The sequence below is a fragment of the Cygnus olor genome, chromosome 6, assembly GCF_009769625.2.
Source record: "Cygnus olor isolate bCygOlo1 chromosome 6, bCygOlo1.pri.v2, whole genome shotgun sequence".
NCBI classification, from domain to species: Eukaryota; Metazoa; Chordata; class Aves; order Anseriformes; family Anatidae; genus Cygnus; species Cygnus olor.
The window spans coordinates 12,403,771-12,419,226 of NC_049174.1; the positions used below are offsets into that span (position 1 = coordinate 12,403,771).

Sequence of the window (15,456 nt, forward strand, 5' to 3'; positions counted from 1 at the left end):
GATAATTTCAGCAAGTGATTTTTTTTTGCTAGAACTGCTGAAGCGTACTGTTACATTCACACTCAAAGTGGGTGATTCTTCTCTGCCTCCCCAGAATCTCCCTATCTTAAACAGATGCTTTCTTTCACCACCTCTACCCTAACCAGTGCAATACACACCACAAGCAATCCTCCTAGATATTCCCATCTGTTCTGCTATGTTTCCAGAGCAGAGGGGGAACCTCTGCTTGGGCAGTGTATAACACACTGCAGCAGAAAATGGCCAGCATGTCACGTACCTTTGAACAGTGCAGTGCTTAAAGCTTCTCCACACAAGATGAAGAAGGGCTGGTGCCATGCTTCTTCCTATGCTCAACACTGAAGTCAAGTAATGTTATACTACTACAACCTGTATGATGGTCCCAAAAGGGAAAGCTAGATGAACTATTAGACATGATTATGAAGTACTGTAAACACTGTGTTAATTCCACACAATAAGTGGCTTCATTTCCAATGAAAACATTCTAGATTTTACCCCTTTATGGATCTCTGTGAAGAAGAGCATGAGATAAATGCAAGTATAAATTGCAATGTAACTTTATATTTGTTTTATATTAATTGCATATATATGTATGTACACACACATCCATGTTTAATATCTTGCGATGCTAAATATTAGAGAAAGAACCAACCAATGCATAGAAATTATTTTTCTCTTGCAGTGCAGCTAATTATCATCAGGTGAAATGCAAAGATTCTTTTCATTAGCTTATACCCTTCTGGAATGGTGATTTTAGTCTAAAAAGCAATGACAGGCTGTGTTTTGAGGGTATAAGGGCTACTTTGCTCCTCAGACTTTATTCTGTGTAAGCATCCAAAAGGAAACCATCTGGTCTGAAAGATGGCTATGCTATCAATTACCTGTGAGGGTGCATTTTCAAGTGAAATGATATCCTTTCAAGGTTTGGCTAGTTTGTTGACAACTTTACCAGTGGAGAATTTTCTTTTAGGTTTCGTCAGTGTGTAAAATTTCAAGACTGAATATTTGTGAAATAACAAAATTTAAAAGGTCAAACAGGAAAGAGAAAGGCAAGCTGGCTAGAAACTGTACTATCAATGGCATACATTGTTCTGCCAGACATCACCAACTGGGAGTTATCTAAATCTCTAGATAAGTAAAGAGAAAACACCAGTAGAGAAAGAGATGTCACAGATAAATGTGTGGTGTGCAGAAGTCAACAGGACACATGGGTGAAGTAACAGGGAAAAAGCAGAAATACGAATTCTGCTCCTACTTGCAGCACAGCAAACTACTCAGACACAATGAGTGCGAGTAGCAGTGCAGCCTATGGGTGCAGCAGCACGGAGTTAGTCCCTCTCTTCAAAACACAACCAGCCTTGGCTCTGGCATCTGGAGTAACAGCTGACTGATGTCAGGTAAAAGAGTATTGCATCCATAGTATTGACAGCTGATGTCACAACATCTCTGCTCTTCTCTTCCCAAAGACTGGGGAGGCAAAGTATGATGGATGAGTACAGCTGGTTTAGCAGGGCTAGGTAACACTTTCAGAAAAAAAAAGGCAAGTTTGAGATCAGGAGTCAACTTTGCATGATCCCCAGGGTGCCACACGTGCCTGCTGGGAATTCTCCATTGTTGCTAATATACCACAGACAACATAGCAGTGAATACCTGCCTCTACTAGTAAAATAAATACGACCTCCTGGCATGAAGGTAAAAGGATTCCTGGAAAGTGTTCAGCTGAGAGGAAGCAGCCAGTTCTCAAGATGTGTTTCTGATCTCTCCCAACTTCTGCCAGCGTTAAGTCCATTTCAAAACACATTTCTCAGTTTGGGCTTGGGCCTCCCATTTAATATGTGATTGATTTTACATCTTTACAAAACACTGTCATGAGGCTAGTTTCCTGGACAGATAATTGCTGCATTCCTTCAGTTCCTCCAGTTAGAATAAACTTTTTCAAACTTACAGTAATTCTGATCTCTTTTGGGGTTGTTTGTCATCATGCAACACAGTATTCAAAACATATCCACAGCCAAACGCTTCCATCTGAAATGAGTAACCTGATTTTTAGCTAATATTTGTATTCTTACGCTCCACACATCTAAGGAATTCCATTAAAACTGATTGATATTATTGCCATCCTGTTCACCACCAACTATACACGCCAGCTGTAGCTCAGTTCCTCCAAAGAAGGGTGAAAACAACAAGAGTAAGTATCAGTTGTAAGCATTTAAAGGAGCCAGGAAACTGATAACTACCTCTACTGACTGATACATGTCTATACTTGCAGCTATTAGTTACAGCTGTTCCTGATTCTTGTGTCCCGGAAGAACTGTATTGCTGCCATCTCCTCTGAGAAGTTCTGAACAAGACATCTGCAGCTTGATAAATTCCATTAAACCTTCTGTGATCTACCAAGCATTTTATCTGAGACCTTGCTGCAGACATACACATAGCTTCATGCCAGGATTAACCATTCACTCCACCCAGATCTTGCAAGTACGAAGGAAAGGTTCTGCCTGAAGATCTCTTCCTTTGAGCACAGTTGGCTATGTAACTCAGAATTGTCCCCAGAATATGAAGCTACATCTGGCTTTAGGGCTTTGAAACAAAAACACTGCAGCCACCTAAGATGCTGACCTCATGTGATTGTACTGTTCAGGCTCTAAAATGTTCAAAGAATTGCAAGCTTTGTGCTTGCAAGCTTTATGCTGGATTGGTTACTTTTGATTCATGACACTGTCTTTATAAGAATCAGATTTAATCTCTACTTTTGCAGCCAGAAGAACTCAGGGAAAAACATAGCATCAGTTCAGTTGTGTGTTCATGGCTGATTTGGATCAAATGTGTACTCTTAGGTGCGGAGTAAGCAAAACAGCAAAAATCACCATATTCCCACCCTAGCAATGTCCTCGAGTTCCCAAGGACTGAGGTGTGCTTATTGCCCATGCTCATCCAGAGCCTCTCCCATGAGCTTTTCTGCCATTCTACCACGGGCTTTGTGCCACCAGCTATTGTTCACTATGAAATGTGGGCTCCCAGCAGGACTGTTTGGGCTGATCATCTTGAACGTGTCCCGTCCCCCACCACAAGTACCCTATTCAACCCGTACACCAGATCTGGTCCGTACAGCAGCCAGCACTGACCTTCGCAGCGTGATGAGACACGGCACCCACACAGCAGGCAGGAAACACAGACTCCTGGTCTGACACCAACTTTGCAGATCACCTTGGGGAAGCCACGTCGTTCCTCCTTGCTTGAGTTTTCCCAGCTGTAAGATACGGTTAAAAATGTTCTTTGAAGTCTATCCAGATCCTTTGATAAAGGACAAAGATTTTAAAACATTATTCTTGACTGCACACTCTTCAGGACACGAATTGCGTCTTTGGCATGGGAAATCCTCTAGCACACTGCAAGTGCTAGCACTGCCCCAAAGAGAAAACAACAAAACTCTGCATCAGCTTATCATTACAGGCACTGGAAAAATACACTTCGGTTGCTGATACACTCTCAGATTTTGGCAAGTCTGTGTGTTATTTCTGAACACAGTCGCAAATTGCTTTGAGTTCAAAGAATTATTCAGCACTGCTCAGGGTTATCTAGGAGGCAAGCCAACCTCCGGCTGTATCACCCCCTGTCCTTGGGAGTATTTCTCTGGTTTGATCTGAAGCTGAGTGGATTGTGAAGACACACAGCTGGGTTTCTGGACATCATCTAGTATTCCACAAGCTCTGATCAATGTATTTTACTTGCCAGGGAGAGTTTTAATTTTCTTATTTAGAAGAATGAATTCATGTCATGAGTATTTACATTGGCTCTGGGCAATCATTTTTTTTTGTTCTCCTCCGTTCCCTTAAAGATCATATAATAATCGTTCTAAAGCACTGATGGTCGACGGAGTATGCACAGCCCCAGCTCAGAGCAGGGAGGGTCCTTCCTATGTCACTGCTGTCAACTTAGGACAAAAACTGCGATGAATAGGAAAAAATAAATAAATCTTTTGTTTTCAAAGCTAAATAGCCAAAAATGCAGCTAGAAAAGTTCCATAAAGGTTTAGCTTTCAGCAACTTATAGCGGAAACAAAGCTGATTCCTCCTCTTGCTGTGCCCCCTGACCTCAGAGTTTTATATGTCACTGCCTAGAAGGCCTCTAGTCACGGCAACCTCTGTGCACGGCTTTCCCAGGACTTTCAGGGTTTTCCTCAGGGGATGCTTGAGTTGGGGAAAAAAGGACTTTAGCACCAGCCTTCGATTTAAAATAGCAGGGGGAGTTTACTAATTAATATTCATGAGGAGGGAACAGTCTGCTTTTTGTTACCGCTGCCGTTTCCCATGCAAGGTGGGTTGAGAGGGAGGAATACATTACGAAACATATCCTACTGTCACAAGTGCCACCACCTTTAGAGATACAGAAAATCAGGAGCCTAAGCAGAGCTCAAATGGTAAATATTTAACAGGGAGAGGACTTGCCTCCACTTTCTGCCTGTATATATTAAACTCACTATTTCATTTTAACAAGGGAACTGTGTTTTCCTGAGCTCTCTATCCCCACCCCCGCCCCCCGTTTAAATTCTGGGCCTAAGTGGGTAGTTCCCAACGTGCTATAAATCCCCTCCACCACTAACACAATTGCATGTATTGCTCTGTTTGCTTGGTTTTCAAAGTCACTGCTAACTCTCCTTCTCTAGCTGGAAATGTTACTGCTATTCACTGGGGCACAATGAAGAGCAGACTGCTTCCCTCACACTTGTACCAAGAAAATTCAGGGATAAATCAGTCGTTTTCATACCAGTGTAAAGCTGCCATACCAAACAAGTGTGAATGAGGCAAAGCTTTTCCAGTGCAGCTCCAGATCTGGGGTTCTTGTGGTCTGTGGGCATTCAGCTCAAAATATTCTGCCGCTCACTTCCAAAAGCACAGAGCGTGGTTCCCCCCCCCCCCCGACTTCCTCATTCCTTCTGGCATCCAAATGGGTATCTGAGTTCAGGGATCCCAGAACCAGGAGCGATTTCTGGAAATTACACTTAAGGGTCCAAAACCTCTCCTGTGAGGATGAGCAAAGGACTCCTTAAATTCTGTGGAATCACTGGGAAAATACACCAGTTCATTTGGCAAAGTCAGCTGTTATTTAATAATGCCTTAGAGATAAGAGAGAGCTGCTAAGAGCTGCATTACCCACCTCCATCTCTGACACCAGCAGTGGATTCAGAGAGGAACTGAGAGACCTCTCCAACATACGTGGAGCACCAAATTGATGTGAGCACTCATGACCCTCTAATAGCAAGGTAGGAGCAAAGTAACTGAGGGGGCACCCAAAAGAATTACCATTTGACATCTGTGCTGAGTGGAACAAACTGCGCTGGCAGAACCACGCTCCTGTTGACACCTTTTCTTCTTACCTCCACAGAACACCAGAGTGTTGGTGGACCAAAGACGGAAAAGCAGGTGGTCTGTGAAGGAACCCAGCTATCAGGGAGGGCAACAAGCGCTTTGCTCTGCTGGCAGGGCCTGGGGCCAGTCTGGGGCTGCATGCACTGTGATCCCAGCCCAACCTCACTATGTTGACAGATGTCCTTAGGCTAACAGCAGTTGAATGGATTGGTACAGCCAGCTTCACCTGGGGGAGGAGGGAAGAAGAGAGGGATGGCACAAGGAAGGACAGAAGAAAGAAACGGCTGGTCTCACTCACAGCAGCTGTCCCTTCCCTAAAGGCCCTGCACCATTGCAGTATCCCTCTATTCCTACAAGATCAAGCTAGGAATGTTTGCCAGTGGAAACATCCTGGGTCTGCACTTTTACAGAGGCAAAACCATGAGGTAATGAGCTGTACCAACTGAAGTAGTTTTGCTTGCGTAGTGCCTGCTCCGTGCAAACAGAAACATGCTACTTCGGCACAGGACATCTACTACTGGGAGAAGATTCACTTCCACCGCTAGGGTAACAAAACTGCTGTAGTAGTGCAGATAAAGATGACAGGGTGACTCCCTGCCACTCCAGCAGTGTGTCAGGGTGGAGGCATTGCCTGTTGCAGAAAGGTTCGTGGTTAGATGCTTACATGGCAGCTCTGCAGATGCTGTTCAGTTTGGCTGTCTCCTAAAAATTGCTCATAGCTGTGTATCACAGCTAGACCACAAAGCTGTGACTGCTGAAACCAGAGAGGCGAGGTTAAGGTTTGGCTTCAGGATGGCATGAAGCATGAGCAGACACTGCATGGAGATATGAGTAGGTGGTCTCACTGTGTTAGCCAAGGCAAAGGGAAAGCTGAGGCTTTCTGAACATGGCCAAGCAGAGGAGGGTAGCATGCCCCTCGTGCCACCTCCCTCACCTAGGCTGTGGCATGCTCCCAGCCCACACAGAGCAGGCTTTGCTGGAGCTCTGGCTTTGAAGAAGTATGCCTGACTCCGAGCCGATTGTGAATGCAGAGCATGACCCATTTTAAACAGGTAGGCCAAGAAAACCTCCATCTCTCTGCCTTTAGGGACCTGTTTCAGAATACAGAAGACTTACCTTGAAAATATTTTCCATACTGTTTGATGTTGTGGAACCGTCAGTGGGAACACTGAGAGCATTAGAAGCCTGGGTGGCTTATTGATTTGTTCTAGTTTTATTAAATTGACTAAAGTTCATTCACCAGTCTTCCTTCCCTGAACTCAAATACCTATTCTGAATGCTGTCCTGAGAGGGGCAAACAGGAAAGAAAAAAAAATAACTTGAAAGTTGAAAAATTATCTAAAGAAACCTGTGATGTGAAAATGGACTTCATAAAAAGTATATACTATTTGTATCACTAACATAGTCTTTTGGGTTCAATATTTCTGGCTACTTAAATTCTAGAAAAAACTGTTTGCATGTGCCTGATATTCCTAATGAACGTGTGTGTATGTACAGAGGAATAAAGACTCAAAGAGAAAAAGCCTCCCAAATACATTAATTTTTCTTTTGTCAACCAAAGAAATGAATGAAAACTTAAGACTACTGCCTTTTCTGTGAGCAAGAAAGATGAGAATTACATTCCTGGTAACCTATACCCATGAAGTAATGACAGACAAATTAAATGGCTGAGGTCACACAAGACCAGTCCAGACCTTTCCCCTTCCCCCAACAGTAAGATTAGACACCCTGGGAGATTTCCAAGGAACTTTACAAATTGAAGTAGAAGTTGTGAAAATCACCAGTATTCAGCATCCCAGAGAAGGAAGCCAGGGTGCAAACTGCTCAGGTCTGACTGAAGAAGTGCAGAGGAAGAAGAGGGGCAGCGCTGGCACTGTCAGGTCCTGGGGTATCTCCCGGTGCAAGTGGGAACTGCTGCCAAATGGGCTTGGGTCAGGCTGCAGAAAACAGAAGACTGGGGTATAACACATAAATGTCTCCTTGGATCTAATTCCAGATTTATCCGCACTGATGTGATGGCAGAGATAAAACTTCACAGAAGTCAAAAGAGCTACATCTGTGCAGACAGGTGTGAGACCTGAATCTAATCCCCCTCTTTGCTTCTTCTATTACTGAAACATGAATTCATTTCCATGTTACTAATCCTGATACTTTACTTTTGTTATGGTATCATTTAGCAATCAGGAGAGATTTGGAGACTTCTTTTCTCAAACAAACAAACAAACAAAACAAAAAAAAAAAAACAGCCTTTCTCCACCACTTCTGTTTCCTAAGAAAATCACCACAGATTTCATGTGCTGCAGCTTTACATTTTTTCTCTGAAAAATACTGGTAAAACAGCTTACTTCCCCGCAGCAGATCATTTAAAGGCACAAGTAGGTTAAAATTCATAATTCTTCCTGCTGTCTAATTCTGGATATATTATAAGATGCATTTGTACTTGAATGAAATCTTTTTAAAAAATCATTAATTGAAGCTGTCTGGCTCTGTCATTCTGCCCTCCCATTCTCCACCCAATGAATCAGTAAATTGTAACAAGAGAATCTGGCCAAACAAGTTCCTAATTCAAACGCCATCTTATGGACAAAGAAGTCTTTGAAAATAGTATCCGTCATCTGGCTCCTTGCGATGGAGCGGAAAGTTGTGTTTTTACTTTTCATGGAATTCATCTCTGCCTTCAGCACTGTCAAATGTCGAGTGCGGTACAGTACGAGAGGGGAGTTCAGTGAAAGGAGAGAGCAGGGGGAGGCCTCTGCTAAGGCAGCCCTGGGCAAGCAATTTCCTGCCAGTTAACACACGGCTACTGATAATATTTCTCCCAAGAAAAGAGATCCAAATAGGGGGAAATTTTATACCAATTGATTCCAGGTTACTGATAGAGCTTCCTTTTCTAAGTCCTAGTCTTCTGCTCACTGAAATAAGCGGTAGGGGGTCTTGGAGTGCGCGAGGCAAGCTTTTCTGATCACCGAAATGCAATGACTGGCAGAAGAGTCCCACGTCCTGACAGAGTGAGACTGCAGCAGCATCAGCCTCTGACGCTGAGCATGCAACTCGTCACGGCTACGTCTGTGCGGGCGTCACTGAGCGGTACTTCTCCCTGCAAGCTGCGTCTGCACTCACAGCCAGCGCTGCACAGTTCAGTCACTCATCTGGGGGACGCGGATTCAGAGTTAAGCACTGTTCTATCCACAGTAGTAAGATAAACAAACAAATATCATTCCAACTGCTAAAAATCTATAAAACTGATTTCAAATGTGTCTAATAAATTTGTTATAAAGTAACTTACTCCTTGCATGTGTGGTATGTTCAGTTTTTTTGCTTCTACTTTTTTCCTGCTGGAGTACCTGAGAGAAACAAGAGCCTGAGGGAACTGGAATAAAATACATTTGTTCTAAGTATAAATGCACGGGGCCTTCTGTGTGAGGAGACCGGAGCCTTTGCCTTTACTCTCCTGCATCTTGTAGCCTCTTTGAGGAGGCTGGTGGGAAGAGGTTAAAGGTTGCCTAGAGCTGCCAGTAAGAGTGAAAAATGGTGGACAGTGCCCCTGTTCTTGACTGCAAGTTCCTTTATTTCCTTTTGTCATGGCAATACCTTCCCAGGGAAGGCCTGAATGTTGCAAATTAGTGTTCCAACTTATCTTTCTAATTACTTCTTCAGGTGTAACAGTGAGACAGCTGCTTGCGTGAACAAAAGAAACTGCTCAGTAGTGCCTGTGCATCAGCATCTGTCACAAACATACTTAAGCTTATAAAGTATCTGGTTGTTATTAAAAAAAAAATCAGTCACAGAATTTCCCCCGTTTCTTGGGGTAGTAAATACCTTGCCCTGACAACTTAAGACCGGTACAAAAAGTCCTGGGAAGAGATCTCACCTTATAGTAACATTTCTGAAGATGGTACAATTAGGAGAACAGCTGATAAAATCAGATGTATGAGCTGAGCTTGAAGAAACAGGAAGTGTGCATTACTAAAAGTGAGACAGACAGAACTAAATGCCTGAGTTCAGGGACGGGACGCTAACTTCTGCCAGAGGTGCCTGAAATAAGAGCTGCAGCTTCTATTTCCCACCATGTTTCTCAGGCACAAAAGAGAACTCCCTCTGATGGGAAAGGATGCAAAGGGAAACAACCTGATTTTGGTGACCACGCACAAAAAGGGTCGAAGGAAAAAGGTTCAGTCCTTGTGCTCGTTCAGAATAGAAGCCCGAGAAACCTGAAACGAATTCCCAGGCATGCCGTCATCTGTCACGCACTCAGGCTGCCTGTGAGTACCTGGCTTTTCTTGGGAAAGGGGGTGCTGCCATGAAGACTCCTTCCATGTGTAAAGAAGCTGTGGCGTTCTGCAAGAATTTTCACCAATAAAGAACTGAAGCAACTCAAAAGACAACAAAAGATAATAGACCATTGTTCGGGACTGTGTTTGTAATCATAGACAATACACCTTGAGGCAGGATACTAAACCCATCCTGACAGACGATGGTCCAGGAAGAGAGATTAGGTTAACCCAGCCAAGGCTGACCTAAGCAAGCTGGGAAATCCAGCAGGCACTCGAACCAAGGCATGAGAATCTGATGCAAAGCCTACTGTAGTGGAAATATCTTGCATGGAACACCATTAGAGCAGACTGAGCTCTTAGCAACAACAAAAATGCACACACACGCACAGACACATGTCTTTACATGGGATTTGTGGCTGGACAAAGGTCTTTGTGAAGCCACACGCAGGTATGGTACGTGAGCTGCAGCAAGGTGAGAGAGCTCAGCACAGTGGATAAAGGGCTGTCTAGGTAAAATCGGAATTGTTGAGTATCTGGATCTAGCTAGAAATGCTGACTCATTAAAAATTAGCCCTCAAGCTTTTTTGTGAATCTGGCTATGAAAATGTACGAATTTTCATTTTCAGCACTGAATGGAAAATCATGTCACTAAGAAACTGGTTTCAGAAATATAAAACCTGAAATAGTGCGTTTAAAAAAAAAAAAAAAGAAGAAGAAGAAGAAGAAAAAAGAATAATAAAAAAAACTAACCAAAACAGCTTTTACATTAGGTAACAGATACAAGGAAAACATCTATTTCTTTATTTTATTTGCATTCCAGTGGGTGTTTCTACATCAGCGTTGTGGTCCAGAGTAGTAGTAAAGGCTTGAAGCAAATACAAATTTCCTGAGTACCCACACTTAGTAGGAACTGGTTTGCTTTGCAGAGTGGTTTTGGTGTGCACCAGCTTGATTCCTCCTGGCTGCTAAGCCAGAACTGCTGTGGATACAAGCTAATGAGCTCCACTCCGTAACTGGTTTGAGCCAATGCCTGGTCCTTTGGGCAGCTTCAAAACACATCTTTGGGGTTTAAGCCATTCATGTGAGCATCTAGTCCAAAGATAAACTCCCAAACCGTCAACAGTGCATGTATAGGGGTCTCAGCACCAAGTAGCTTCAATCTACCAATCCACCCACGTCGCAGAAATTACTTTAGATGCTGTCTGACTGACTCAAAATATGCCAAGTGTTTATTATTCCCTAATGAAGAGCTGCAGATATGTGATTCCAGCTCAGAGCAAATGATTACAGCCAAACTATACTAAATAAATCAGTGTTTATGCCAAGTCACAGGGAACAGTGCAGCAGATTAGGCACTCATTAGAGATTAATTTCCAAGCTATGGACTGAACAAAGAACAGATGTGATACAAAAGTTTTCACTTAAACCCACAAGGTTCTGGTCATATTATGACAATGGCTAATGCATTCTTCGTGGCTTTTTATGTTTAGCTTATCCTGAATAATGTTAGAAAAATTACAGCTTCCCTGTGTGTTCTCTGTTTGATGGTTGAGCATTATTGTCTTGCAACAGAATAAGAAGGAAAAGGTAAAATTCAAAGTGCTTTCAAAAGTTCATTTCAAAATCACCCATGGAGAGCTCTTTGATGGGCGCTGGTGTTGCGGCATCAGAAGTCATTCAGACACCTGATCGAGTTCATTCAAGTCCATACTCAGATAAAGAAGTTGTTTTTCCTCTCCCTCTCACACTCTAGACTTAAAGTCACTTGTCAATGTCCGACCTTACAGATTAAAAGTAAAAGCCTCTGCATCAGAAACAGACTGTTTTTCTAGAAGGCAGAGAACGTTTTTCAACTACTATTACATATAAGGGATAAGAAAGACATCCTGAAAGATTCAGACAGCTTCAGACATTAATAGAAAATACTGCAAATATTTCTTCAGCTAATACGTCGCTTTTCATCATACGCTTGCTATATTGTATGTTTATACAGCTCAAGCATATATGGTCACATCATAAGAACAGAGCTGATGCCCACACTTGGAATTTTCTTTCCTCTCTTGTGTATAAGATTTTCCCACTTGCTAAAAGCTAAATTCTACTGAGGATGACCTATATTTACCGCACCATTACGTGGTATCTTCCCTAGCATGCTGCTCTCAGGAGGCTGGGATGTTACATACCACAGATGGAGATACACACAGGTTTATATTGTAGATTTCAACAGATCCACTTCAGTGACACAGGGCAACAGAACGGCAGCCAGGTAAGAATCCCATTAAAAGTAAATTACTTGAAGGAGAAAAGAGAATCCTGCTTTTCCTGGCAGTTTCAGGATATGACCCTATCAAGCTATATAAAGTTACTTAAATTAAGTGAGACTTGTATATTAATGTCTTGATACTAAAGGGCCTCACCCTGTTTAGCACAGAAAAGCTGTACATCCAGATGATTTTAACAAGGGCAGCAGGCACTTTGCATGTAGTGGACTCATCCTGGGACCGGCAAGACAATGTGAAAATGGACTTCTGGAGACAAAATGAAACTTTTACACCAGGAACTGCCCTCCCCACGTAAGGTAATTAAAGTGGCTACATTCTGAATACCAATTTTACACAATGATGCAGGTCTTGCCTTGTTCCAATTCCATGTACTTCGATAAGAGGGTGGGGATCTGACTACACATGTTGGCTACTGTAGGGCATCTGCAGTGAACTGCTGCTCCATCTCTTCCAGTCCCCAGTCCCCTCCACCCTGCTTACAGAGAGGAAAAATTGAGAAACGAAAGGCCCCGTTTCCATTGCCTTAATGTAATTACTAAGCAGCAGGTTCATGAGCTAAGAGGAGCCATCTGCCAGGGAAGCAAAGCAGAGGGTGGGTGAATGAAACAGGTACAAAATGAGGCCAGAAAGTAATTCCCCAGAAAGTAATATTGAAACCCAAAGACAGCAGTGCAGGGAGATTAAGTGAAACAGGGAAGACAAAATGCTTCTTCCAGCCTGGCTCATGACTAATCTGAGTCTTGAAATATGCCTTTTGCCTGTCTTTGAGAGACCAAGGCACCGCATGCCTCAGGGCCGTGCTGCCCACCACCACGTGAGGGGTCCAGGTGAGAGTCCCCTTTGCAGCACTCCATCAGGGTGGCAGCCAGGGCTCCCCAGCTCTTCTCACCCTGGCTCCAGGCAGCAGCCACAAAGTCCTGGCCTGGCTGGCAGATCCAAAGGTGTTCATCCAAGTCACCGTGCTAACACAAAGCCCCAGCTGCAGTCTGTAGTTCTAATGTGGGAGAGTAGTGACTTCCACAACAATTTAAAACAGGGAATTCTTCTTTGGCACATCTCCCGGTAGTTTGTTAAATTTGGGTGGGCTTGTAATGGTGCAGCTTACCTGGGTGGACACAAACCGCTAGCAGGGCATTCTGGTCCTGGGATGGGCTCTACCCCTCCTAGACAGCAGCTAGGGCTTCGGGGAGCCTGTAGTAAGGCACCCACCTCCAGGCAGACTAATTGCCATGCAGAGACCGCAGGCTAGATGCGGGTAGAGAGGGAGCTGAAACCACTGATTTTCTTGGATTGTTCCATTTGCAATTTCAACAGCTGTTCCATAGCTCAAGCAGATCTCCTTTGGTGCCTTCCAACCAAACGGCTGGGAGCCCTTGCTGGGAGCCCAGGACAGCCAACAGCTTTTTTTACACCCTTCTTGTTTGGGAAAGTTTGAGAGCAGGATGGTTGGCCTCATCCGATCTCCTGGCTACATGGGATGGGCCGTGTTCAGTGAGAGAATTCAGATTGTCCCAGATATAAAGGCAGAATTGAATGCAAAGACATCAAACTGCTACACACAGATTTGCCACTAAGCACACACGGTGAATTAAGAGAAGATTAGAAACTGGGAAAGGAGACAATGTGGAGTGGAACGAGTACTTCAAATGTTGATCCTGTGGAGAACTTCACACTAATTACTTCTGAGAAACACTGGGAACGAAAGGCTGCCTCAATATGCTAACATTACTCACAGCAACGTGTGGTTTTAGATGCCACACCATTCATTTTCTGCCTGATCTCTATACATCTTGCAGACATCCAGCAGACAGATTAGAGCACGGCTAACACGTCTGGGTTTAATTGGGCATGCCCTCTTATGCCCACAGATTTTGTCTGGGAGGAAGGGATAATCGCAGGACTTTCTTTACCTTTGTGTGGGATTTCTGGGAGTCCAATGGCCCAGCTGGAAGTACTGTGTGGCAGCAACCCCCAGGCTACTCCATGTCCAGAATCCCCAGACATTTCTATAGCATCTGTACTGATCAGCTGCAATCTGCAAGTGAGTCCAACACTTCCGAGAAGTGTCAAAGGGGCTGGTGGTACGTGTTGGAATCAGCTGTGAAGCCAGGGCAGAGTAAATTCAACATTTCCCAAAGCACTAGGTTTGCGGTGCACGTGCAGACCATCTGTACAATGCACAGATGATCTTCCAGCATCACCTTGCTATGTTTTTTTCTCCACAATAGCTTTGCAAACATTTCTGCCCACAGTTCTCCAGAAAGAAGTATGGCAGCTATGGACTAGAAAAAGAGCCCAAGGAAAAAGATCTGATACAAACCCCGACCACCATTTCTGCTGTAATTAGCAAGGTATTTCTGAACCTGGCTCTGATCAGCTGCAATGTTACCAAACATGGACCCAGCGGGGTTAGAAGTTCCAGTCTAGAGATCCCACGCTGGCACCATGCAACTGAGCTGTTGGTATGAAGAGAGAAAAAATATCCTGTGAATGTGTCTGAGAGGGGTGGGGGTGTTCAGCTGCTGGATAGGAACAGAAAGGAAAGATTATTAAGTTTTCCTTTCACTAGAAAGTAAAATGTGGCAGAATCTGACTTCTGGTGGACATCAGGGTGAAAAGGAAGATGCAGCTAAACCTTTCTAGCCTCTTCCTTGCTTCTGAAATAACTCAAAAAACTATTTAGAGAGAGAAGGAACTACAGTACTTTTAATCATCACCAGCGGGTCTTTAACCTCACAGGAAACAGAAAAGGAAGGACAGACTGTAAAATATCCAGACAGACTAAAGGTCATTCTTCTTTCCCTTGGGATGAAACATTGCAAGTCACCTTCAGGACAAATATGCATCTGCTATATACACTCTGTCACACAGAACATCCACATCTCTTCACTGTCACTCGATAGTGGCACACCAAGTTTACATTTCTAAATGGAGATAGGCATGGCAGAGGTGAGCAAGCTACAAGGTAGACAGAAAAAAACCAAGGCACTTCCTCCCAGTAACAGAAGGATCAACCCAAGTCAGATATATTTAGCGGACACATAGTTAAAATAAAGTGCACTCTATCAGAAAGTTTTCCTGTGGAGCTTGTGTTAGAGATGGGAATTTGGACTGATGTAGCAGCCCAGTGCTCTTAGAGCAGAAAATGCTTCCTAGATATCTCCAGCTCTTCCCCTCGCCGATTTTGGGCAGTTCACAAAGCCTGCGGGGCAGACAAAACCAGCACAGACCTAACTGGGCCAGCTGGGGTGGTAACAGGAGGCTGAGGGTCAACCAAGTATTTGCCAGCCCTGCCACATCTCTTTGCTGGGGCAAACTTCTCAGACCCACTCTCCTCTGTGCTGCTCTGCCGCCTTTCCCAGGCCACCAAGCCACCTGGGGAACCCACTTTTCATAGCTTGGAGCACGAAAAAGGGAGATTTTCATTTCCAGCTCTTTGAGCCTCCAGAAAAAGGGTGGAGATGGGCCTTCCAGCAACACACTGCTGCTGCTAATGAGAAGGCAGAGGGGGAG

At 43.9% G+C, this 15,456-nt stretch overlaps 1 long non-coding RNA gene across 2 annotated transcripts in view; it reads right to left on the minus strand.

Moving 5' to 3' along the window:
* Positions 1-15,456, minus strand: part of LOC121072156 — a 145,762-nt gene that overhangs the window by 38,527 nt on the left and 91,779 nt on the right. For both annotated transcript variants that reach the window (XR_005821033.1, XR_005821034.1), the window contains exon 6: positions 3,144-3,268. This is a non-coding gene — a long non-coding RNA (uncharacterized LOC121072156). The remainder of the gene's footprint in view (positions 1-3,143; positions 3,269-15,456) is intronic.